Source organism: Bubalus bubalis, chromosome X (assembly GCF_019923935.1).
Source record: "Bubalus bubalis isolate 160015118507 breed Murrah chromosome X, NDDB_SH_1, whole genome shotgun sequence".
In the NCBI taxonomy this organism is placed as follows: domain Eukaryota; kingdom Metazoa; phylum Chordata; class Mammalia; order Artiodactyla; family Bovidae; genus Bubalus; species Bubalus bubalis.
Genome location: NC_059181.1, coordinates 111,718,795 through 111,729,126, shown reverse-complemented (window position 1 = coordinate 111,729,126; position 10,332 = coordinate 111,718,795). Strand labels below are relative to the sequence as shown.

At 37.3% G+C, this 10,332-nt stretch overlaps 1 non-coding gene across 1 annotated transcript; it reads right to left on the bottom strand.

The window, feature by feature from the left end:
- Positions 1–9,725: 9,725 nt before the first annotated feature.
- On the bottom strand, positions 9,726–9,831 carry LOC112582377. The gene has a single exon (XR_003106916.1). It is a non-coding gene; the product is annotated as a U6 spliceosomal RNA (small nuclear RNA).
- Between the last annotated feature and the right edge of the window lie 501 nt (positions 9,832–10,332).

Below are 10,332 nucleotides of genomic sequence, written 5' to 3'. Positions count from 1 at the left end.
TTGTAGTAGAGATTAGGAACATTCAGTTATCCTATTTTATCATTTAAAGGATACATATTTTTATTTTTCTTTCCTATTTCCCCATTACATTAGCCCTGCTGTGAATGTGCATACACTCTTTGGAGTTTATGCTCTGTTGAGATGGATTAATCATATTAACTTAGGCTCCAAGAGAGCAGTTTTACTTTTGTTAATAAATATTATGTGTTCTAGATCTCAGACCCAAGGAATTTCTCTTCAAATGTGTTTTATTGAGCTCTGTTCCTTTTATGTCATAAAAGAAACCCATCTCTTTATTTCCAAGTTTTCTTTTCACTTCTTTCTCAAATTGTGACTTGTATACACACCGAGTAAATCTTAAAAGTTATTATTGAATCTAAAGGATCAAGAAGGTCTGTTTATTTTCTGTTATATTTCTTATTAGGGTACAAATTTTAGAAACTTGCAACTAATCACAAAATAATAAAAACAGAACAATCCCAGTTTTCTGGGAACTGACACAGTCTTTAATGTTTTTTTAACACCTCCCTCTCCACACACACATAAAGGCTATTTTAATGGACTTAATGGATAAAATAATTGAATATTTGTTCTCACCATCATCCATGCAATATCAACATACCTATTCAAATATATATGTACTCTGACTTCAAATAACATCCCATTTAGTAGCAAAAATTCATAAGCGTATAATACAGAGAATGGTAGACAAATAATTTTTCCATAAATATGTGCACATTTAATCCCTGGAACCTATAAATCTGTTAATTTGCATGACAAAAGGGACTTCGTATATGTGGAATCATACATATGTGTGTTTTAATGAACGGATATAATTAAAGTTATGGACTTTAAGACAGACTACCTAGATTATCCATGTGGGTCCAGTCTTATTCACATGAGCCCTTATAAGGAGAGAATTTTCCTTTAGTGGAGACAAGAGATGAAAAAAGTCAGAGAGATTCTAAATATCAGGACCTGATCCATTTTGAAAGTAGTGGGAAAAGGCCACAAGCCAAGGTTTGTGATTGGTCTCCAGAAACTAAGAACGGATCCTAGTCAACAGCTAGCTTTGAAACCACGACCTCAGTTTCTCAAACACAATATAAGAAATCGGATTTTCCCAACAGCCTCAGTGCACATGGAAGCCAAATCTATCCACTAGGCCCACAGGAGGAGACACAGATATGCTGACACCTCCATTTTAGCTCAGTGAGGCCCAAGCCAAACTTGCATCATGCAGAAAAGAAAAAGTGAAAGTTGTTCACTCGTGTCCGACTCTTGGCGACCCCATGGACTATACAGTCCATGGAATTCTCCAGGCCAGAATACTGGAGTGGGTAGCCTTTCCCTTCTCCAAGGGATCTTGCCAATCCAGGAATTGAACCCTGGTCTCTTGCATTGCAGGCAGATTCTTTACCAGCTGAGCCACTAGAGAAACCCTGTGACATAATCACTGGGTATTGGTTTAAGCTAATTTGTTACAGCAGCAATAGAGAACTCATCTCTGCAACATCCTATCACAATTCTATGAAAAACAACAGCAAACAGCACAGTTAGCATATTTTTGCACTGAATAAGAAGTGCTTTGCTCTTCTCCTGGAGTTCTGTGATGTGCGTATGCTGGTCATTGTACCCTTAGAAAGGCAGGAAGTAGGGACAGGCTATCAGCTACAAGCCCGAAGTGGAGGAGGCATTTCAGTGTTTACTAGCCTCTCATTTACCCCATGTACTCAGATTAAGAGTATATTTACTGGTGTCCTTGCCCCAGAGCCAGATATTTAGAATATTTAATGTCAGCTCTTATAATTATGATGTTTTCACTTTGAGTCATTGGATTAAGTTTCAGCTTGCTACCATTTAGAATTAGCAACACTTTTGTTTCTTATCCTTTCTGGTTCTCACAATAACTTTGGGAGGAGAGGTCAGATGGATGGTCATCTTCGTTTAAAGATGAAAAAACTACGAGGCAGATAGGTTACATGTTTTGTAGAGGGTCACAGAAACTGTAAGTGTGAGAGCAAGGATTTAAACTGCCTCCTAAGATGATTCAGTGGTCTGTTCTCCCTTAGGAAAGAGTTTACAAGCCCCAGAGAAGGCTGCCTGGATTTCACAGTAATCTGGATTGAACCAGGTTGCTTTCCCCCCTCCTTTTCGTTTTCATACTTTATCCATTAATCTTTTATCAATCATTTTAATTAAAGTTTTAATCCCTTCCCAAATGCACAGCTTCACATTTTCTGAAGGGAAAAACAGAAAGAAGTGTTCCTTTCTGAATTTTTTGAAAATAGTACTGAAAGCGCATTTGACTGTCACTAAAAAGGTTCTCTAAAGAAAAATGCTCCTCTTTGAATACCACTGTAAATATTCTTGGTGTCTTAATGTTTGTATTATTTATTATTAGATATGTGTGCTTTCTAGGAGGAAGTATTAGAGAGTATAGCTATATCAGGGTCCTAATTTTTATCAGGGCATCGAGGAGAGTTTCTTGAGGAAATGACCATTAAGGTGAGATATGCAGAATGAATGGGAGTTAGTCATGTGAAGAACAGAAGAAAAGAAAGAAAGGCAGTGGCTTTGAGCATAGTGACTGAAGGGCAAGCTGAGGCCCAGAGGCAGGGAGACACTAGAGCTTGTAGAGTCTTATTGTCCATGTTAAGGACATTAGATTCTATCCTGAGAACAGGCATTTGTTGAAGGGTTTTAAGCCAGGGGAATGATACAGTTCAGCCTGTTTTTAAAAAGTTCTTCTCACTATTATGTAAATAGTGCTTTAGAAGAAAACTTGAGAAATCAAGGATGCCATTTAGATTTTTGGATTAGTGCATATGTGCTTAAGTCGCTTTGGTTGTGTCTGACTCTGCAACACTATGGACTGTATCCTAGGCTTCTCTGGTGGCTCAGCTGGTAAAGAATACGCCTGCAATGCAGGAGACCTGGCTTCGATCCAGTATTCTGGCCTGGAGAATTCCATGACCTGTATAGTCCTGCCAGGTTCCTCTGTCCATGGGATTCTCTAGACCAGAATACTGGAGTGGGTTGCCATACCCTCTTCCAGTGGATTTTCCTGAACAAGAGATCAAACCTGCATCTCTTACGTCTTCTGCATTGTCAGGCAGGTTCTTTACCACTAGTGCCACCTGGACCACTAGAGAAATCAAAGATGGCACTAGATTTTGGCTTGAGCAATTGGATGGATAGAGGTATAATGTATTGAAATGAGGAGGACTGGAAGAGGAGCAGGATGGGCAGAGAAAATGGAATTATGAACATGAAGTTTTGAGATATCTGTAAGACTTCTATGTAGAAATGCCAAGTAATCAGTTGTATATGCAAAGTTGAATTCCAAGCTAGAATGAAAAATGTAGGATCATATGTGTGTGTGTATATATATATATTGTACTGGACAATTTGGGCATGAATGAGATAGACTAGATAGAGAATATGAGATGAAAAGGCCTATGGGAGAAAGTAATTCCACACACAGAAAGGTCAGTTGTCAATTTTATTAGCAATTCTGAAATCACCAAAGCCATGAACTATATTTTAAAAACTTAATTGTAAGTAAAACTTGAACTGATCTTAACATATTTAGTGACAAAATCCAGCTAGCACTTATGTGAGTCTTTCAATGGCCTCTTTGTCTAACATGTAATCATTTAAATTTGGATGTGGTTTTCAACCTGAATATTGGTATGTCTGATTAGAGGCTACTGCTCCAAACCTACTAGGTTATTAGGTAATATGTTATATGTAATATATGCTCTGTGTTACTTCCTGATATCTAATCTTTGATTTCTGCACAACTTGTACTAAGTGGTTTAGATAACTTACCTGCTGCTGCTAGGTTGCTTCAGTCGTGTCCGCCTCTGTGCGACCCCATAGACGGCAGCCCACCAGGCTCCCCCGTCCCTGGGATTCTCCAGGCAAGAACACTGGAGTGGGTTGCCATTTCCTTCTCCAATGCATGAAAGTGAAAAGTGAAAGTGAAGTCACTCAGTTGTGTCCGACTCTTCGTGACCCCATGGGCTGCAGCCCACCAGGCCCTTCCGTCCATGGGATTTTCCAGGCAAGAGTACTGGAGTGGGGTGCCAAACTTACCTGTAGCATGTGCTAATGTATAGGAAGCCCAAAGAACATGGCATGTGTCTGGGGCAAAATGTGAAATGGTCATAAAAGAAGCTGAAAATATAGGAATAGGAAAGGCCATGCAGATCTTTGTACATCATATTAAGAAATGTGATACTTAGATTAAATCTAGTGATACTTTTTGTTTACTTTTTATAGATAAATTTTTATTCCTATTGTGTAATCAGTGAACCCGAAACTCAGACAGGTTACTAACTTGCCCAGTGCTACACGGCTAATAAATGGTTGGTTTCTCATTTAGGGCAAATAATTCTAGAGATCTCAATCTTAACTATAACACTGTAGTGCATAATAATCAGTGTGGATTGGCAAATATTTTACCTGTTATGAACAGTATATTTGTGTGTGTATATGCATATTTATTTGCTACTTTTTTTTTTTTTTACACATTTAGTGAGGCATAATTTGCAAACAAAAAATTGTATATGTTCTGCCATGAAACAGTCCTAACAGTCTAGGTAATGAAGAGTTTGATCACCCACACTCTATACTCATCTCTGGGTAATCACAAGATCAGTTTTTATTACTGTAGATTAGTTTATACTTTTTAGAGCATTTTATAGATGGAATATAATATATATAAAGGAATAAACCATATATATGTGTATGTATACATATATAATTTCTTTTTATTGCTGAGTGGTATTCCACTCTCTGCATATATTGTAGTTTATCTCTTCACTTGTTGATGGACATTGCTTCCCCCCCACCCCAGTTTTTAGCCATAAAGTGAAGCTGGTGTGAATACTTATGCACAGTCTTCGTATGGCTATATGTTTTCAGGTTCGTTTATTTGTTTTTTTTTAATTAAACACTTTGAGGTGAAATGGCAAGTTTGCACGGTAGATGTATGTTTAACTTCATAAACAAGCAAACAAACTAAAAATGTTTTGCAAAGAGATTTGATCACTAGTATTTTCCACTGCTCCACCCTCGCTGACACTGTCAGTCTTTTTGGTTTTACCATTGTAAAGTTGTGTAGTGGTATATTGTTGTGGTTTACTTTGTACTTCCATGATAATTAATGATGTTTAATGTCTTTTCATGTGTTTATTGGCCATTTGTATGTCTTTCATGAAGCACTTTTTAAAATATTTTGCTGTTTTTATTGGAATGTTTGTTTTCTTATTACTGAGTTGTAGAAATCCTATTTTAAATGTTTGCTTCAAGGTTTAGGCTCAGATTTAATGGTGGTTCAAGTATAATTTCAATTTTCTTAGCATTTGCTACATTGTGTTGGACTTGTACTAAGCACAGATACTTTAGGGTTAATGCTGAGCCTTGTGTGGCTCCATGTACACTGAAGGGTTTCTGTTTTTCTGGATCTATCTCCTTTATTTTTTCCTTGCTCTCTATCTTGCTGAGTTTCCTTTACTTGGTTCATCTGGAAAGTTGGTATGATTTCTATTGGAGTTTTGGTTGCCAGCCCAGTCCTTGAATAAGGTCTGTCTTTAGAGCAAAGTTGAAGGAGAAGGGAGGAGGAGGAGAGGGGAGGGAAGAAAGAGAGGAGAGAGAGATCTCTACAGAGATCACCTCTCCAAGTTTTAACCTGTCTTCATAATCCACCTAGTTGATCTTTGTGCTCTGTATATGATAGTCTTTTTAAAGACAGAACTGAGAGATGACATTGGCCTGGACTAGAGTTGTGGTAGTAAAGTTGGAGAGTAATTCAGAGATGTAAAAAATATTTAGGAAATAAAATCAAATGTTGAATGCATTTTTTAATATCATATTGTTGCATTTTATTGGAATAAATGAAACACTGGAGGAATTCTAATTGGGGAAAGGGCAGATCAAGTGTTCCATTTTAAATACTATAAATGTGAGATACTGATGGTAGAATAATATTTTGAAATATTAACCATCGGTTCCCTTCACATGCACTTTCTTTACCTATTACTTGTCTGAACTCAGATAGCTGGGCTTCCCCCATCATGAAATCATTATTGCATCCTAAGAAACACTAAGAAAAAGAAATGGACAAAGTTCATCCTGAGACTTCCAAATAAACTTCTGAAGATATAATTTTGAAAGGAAGCATTTTTGGATTGCCATAGCCTGAGACTTCCAACTTATAAGAATTGAGGTTCTAGATTTAAAACTTGGTATAGAAGAATGTCTTTCAGATTACAATACCACTGCTGAATCACAACTAATTGTTCCTGCCTTAGAAGACTGGACAAGGATCCTCCCAAATGGGGAGAAGGGCAATTTTTATGGTAAAGAAAGAGAGATGTAATGTCTGGGAGGGAACTCCAAGACATATCCCAGTCCATTGGGTATAGTTCTAATATAAGTACTAATAGAAATCCCTCTAAAGTTTGGGGGAATCTTAAAAGTGAGGGGGCTTGAGTGTTAATTCACATCCTGTTATCTCGGAATGGTATAAGTCTTATGGATTTCCAGACAAGCCTGAAATAAGACACTGACAGCTGGTTGAAATAGACAGTGCTCTCTTGGTTATGATAAAATGATACAATAGAGTTTATATGACTGGATACAAGAGGAGATGTATCTCAGTATTTGTAGAGGCCCAGTAAATGGCCAGCCCACTCTTCCATATGTCATGATAATAGGTAAGCATTCTGGAACTGAGATGTCATGCTAGGGAGAAGAAAAGGAGGAATGGATAAAATGACAACTTATTGTTTTTAAACCTAAAATGACTGAGAAATCCTTTAAATACTTGAATTTACCTGAAACTACTATATAGGGTTTTCTGCTATTGAGTTAATAGTTTCTTGAGATAAAATAATTTTAAATAGATAAGAATAGTCATGTCTGATTTCATCAGTAAGTGTTATAATAACTGATAAATGTCAGTTAAGTCAGTTCAGTCACACAATTGTGTCCAGTTCTTTGCGACCCCATGGACTGCACCATGCCATGTCCATCATCAACTCCTGGAGCTTACTCAAACTCATGTCCATTGAGTCGGTGATGCCATCCAACCATCTCATCCTCTGTCATCCCCTTCTCCTCCTGCTTTTGTCTTTCCCAGCATTAGGGTTTTTTCCACTGAGTCAGTTCTTCACATCAGGTGGGTGGTGTATTTAAATGTTTATAGTACAGTTGCTTGGAGAAGGCAATGGCACCCCACTCCAGTACTCTTGCCTGGAAAATCCCATGGGTGGAGGAGCCTGGTAGTCTGCAGTCCATAGGGTCACTAAGAGTCGGACACGACTGAGCGACTTCACTTTCACTTTTCACTTTCATGCATTGGAGAAGGAAATGGCAACCCACTCCACTGTTCTTGCCTGGAGAATCCCAGGGACAGGGGAGCCTGGTGGGCTGCTGTCTATGGGGTCACACAGAGTCAGACAAGACTGAAGCGACTTAGCAGCAGCAGCAGCAGTACAATTGCTACTGTGGATGGTGACTGCAGCCACAAAATTAAAAGATGCTTGCTCCTTGGGAAAAAAGCTATGACAGACCTAGACTGCATATTAAAAAGCAGAGACATCATTTTGCCAACAAAGTTCCATATAGTCAAAGCTATGTTATTTTTTTTTTTTTCCAGTAGTCATGTATGGATGTGAGAACTGGACCATAAAGAAGGCTGAGCACTGAAGAATTGATGCTTTTGAATTCTGGTGCTGGAGAAGACTCTTAAGAGTCCCTTGGACTGCAAGGAGATCCAACCAGTCAATTCTAAAGGAAATCAACCCTGAATATTTATTGGAAGGACTGATGCTGAAGCTCCAATATTTTGGCCACCTGATGTGAAGAGCCGACTCACTGGAAAAGGCCATTAGGCTGCAAAAGATTGAGGGCAAGAGAAGGGTACAACAGAGGATGGGATGGTAGGATGGCATCAATGGACATGTTTGAGCAATCTCCGGGAGATGGTGAAGGACAGGGAAGCAGACATACTACAGTCCGTGGGGTCACACACAACTTAGTGACTGAACAACAATTGCTGCATCAATATGTGTGTGTGTATGAAATTTTGTCTCCTGGATACCATACTGGGGCTGGAATGATATGATAACCATCCTTACATTGTAAAGAGCAAGTGGCCATGGAATTTTTGCTAATAAGGATAACAAAGGCTCATTTCAAAGTTAACCTGAGAAAGAGGAGTGAACCAAGGAGCATCTCATACCTAGCTTAATTTAAGCCTTTTTCATGATTTATTCATTATTTTATGTCTTTACTTTGAAAAATAATATCAGTCATTTCACAAGAAAACCCCACAGATTTCTTTTAAATCTCTATGATTTTAATATAATACATTTAAAAATCAAGAAATTATGTGAAGGGGAGGCAGGATCAAGCTGTGTTTTTTTTTTTTTTTTTTTTTTTTAGTATTTTGTAGTTAATATGTCATCAGTGGGAAGGTTAGTTTCTACACAGATTAAATTGTCATATAAAAACTAGAGTCTGTTTAGCAAAGTCTTTAATATGTATTAATGTCTGAGAAGCACTTCAGGTATATTAAAAATTCTTAATCTTAGTTTCACATAAAAATCATCTGAGGAGATTTTCAGAAATTCTAATCCTCAGGATGCATCCCAGACCAATTAAATCAAACTTTTGAATTAAGGGATCCAATTATTGGTATATTTTAAATATTCCCATTTGGTTCCATTATATAGTCAAATTTGAGGGGCACTCCTTTACAGTATCTTAACATATCTGTTGCCTCAGAAGATTTATGTGAAGGGGACCAAAATATCACCCCAAAATATGCCTCATTCGCATAAGGATTATTTTAGGCTGATTATTTTTAAGAAACAGCAGACACAGGAAAAACTCTGAAAACTTAGTAGAAGCTATTCTTTTGTAAGAGATATTTGCATTTATAAGGAAAATCTCCATTTGTAAGGGTGTCTCCCTTGCTGTACTAGGAAGAGAAAGTAGACTTTACATTTCTAGAATCTCTTGTTAATGCAGAGGTCAAGGACTTAAATCTGCAAAACAGCCTTTACTCTTGTTTACTGTGCTCTTCCTGATCACCTCCTAAAACTGGGCCCCCTTCCCACAGCCCCCAACATCTTGTTTTGTCTTTAGCTGGAGATGGTATTTAAGATGATGACTTGGACTGTTTCAGGAATTATCAGTTTTCTTGGGTCTTTCCCATGTATACAGGAGTGAAAAATGTTATTAAAATTCTGTTTTTCTCCTGTTAATTTGACTCTTTATTATAGGGAGGTCTGAGCCAAGAACCTAGAAAGGTAGAGTGAAAATTATCTTTCCATTCCCATATATGACAGAGTTCTATCTGTAAATTAAGAAGCAGTTATCGGAGAGTTAATTTATCTAGATGACTGGAAAGTAATTATTTAAAAAAATTATTTTGTTGAGGTATAATAGATTTATGTTAATTTCTGCTGTACAGCCAAGTGATTTGGTTTTACATATGTGTGTGTGCACATATATATTCTTTTTCATAACTTTTCCATTATGTTTTATCACAGAATATTGAATATAGTTCCATGGACCTCATTGTTTATCCATTGTATATATTATAGTTTGCATCTGCTAATCCCAAACTCCCAATCCATCCCTCCCCTATCCCTGCTCTCCTCCTTGGCAACCAGGAGTCTGTTCTCAATGTCCATGAGTCTGTTTCTAAAAATACAGAATGCTTCATGAATTAGCCTGTCATCCTTGTGCAGGGGCCATGCTAATTTTCTTTGTATTGTTCCAGTTTTTAGTACATGTGTTGCCAAAGCAAGCAATTGCTAAAAAATAATTCTCAGTCTAGAACATTATTTCACAAAGACTGTGTGGTCCAGTGACCACCTGCATAAGAATTTTCCATGCCTATAAAATCCAAATACTGGGGTCTTATCTCAAACCAAAGCAACCAAAATCTTTTGGAGTAGAGTTCAGAAAAGGAAATTTTTAAAAGTTGTACTAGGTAAATCATACATACACTAAAATCTGAGTGGTCAAAGTTGTGCTTTACTGTGGAAATAAATGAGCTTGGATTGTATTTTTATATTCCATGAGATCTACCCTACATTTTTACAATGCTGGATGAGATCTTTAACAATTACCTTATAAATTTGCCTTGTAGCAAGTTGTGAATTGTGAGCCTGCTCAAACTGTTGGACTTGTCTGCGAGTTAATAATGTGGTGATTTATTTAATGATTTGCTCATCTGTTTGGATGCTGATGTCTTTTTATCTGTAAGATTGTGCCAGCTGGTTCTGACTAGGAATTATTACATGAAAT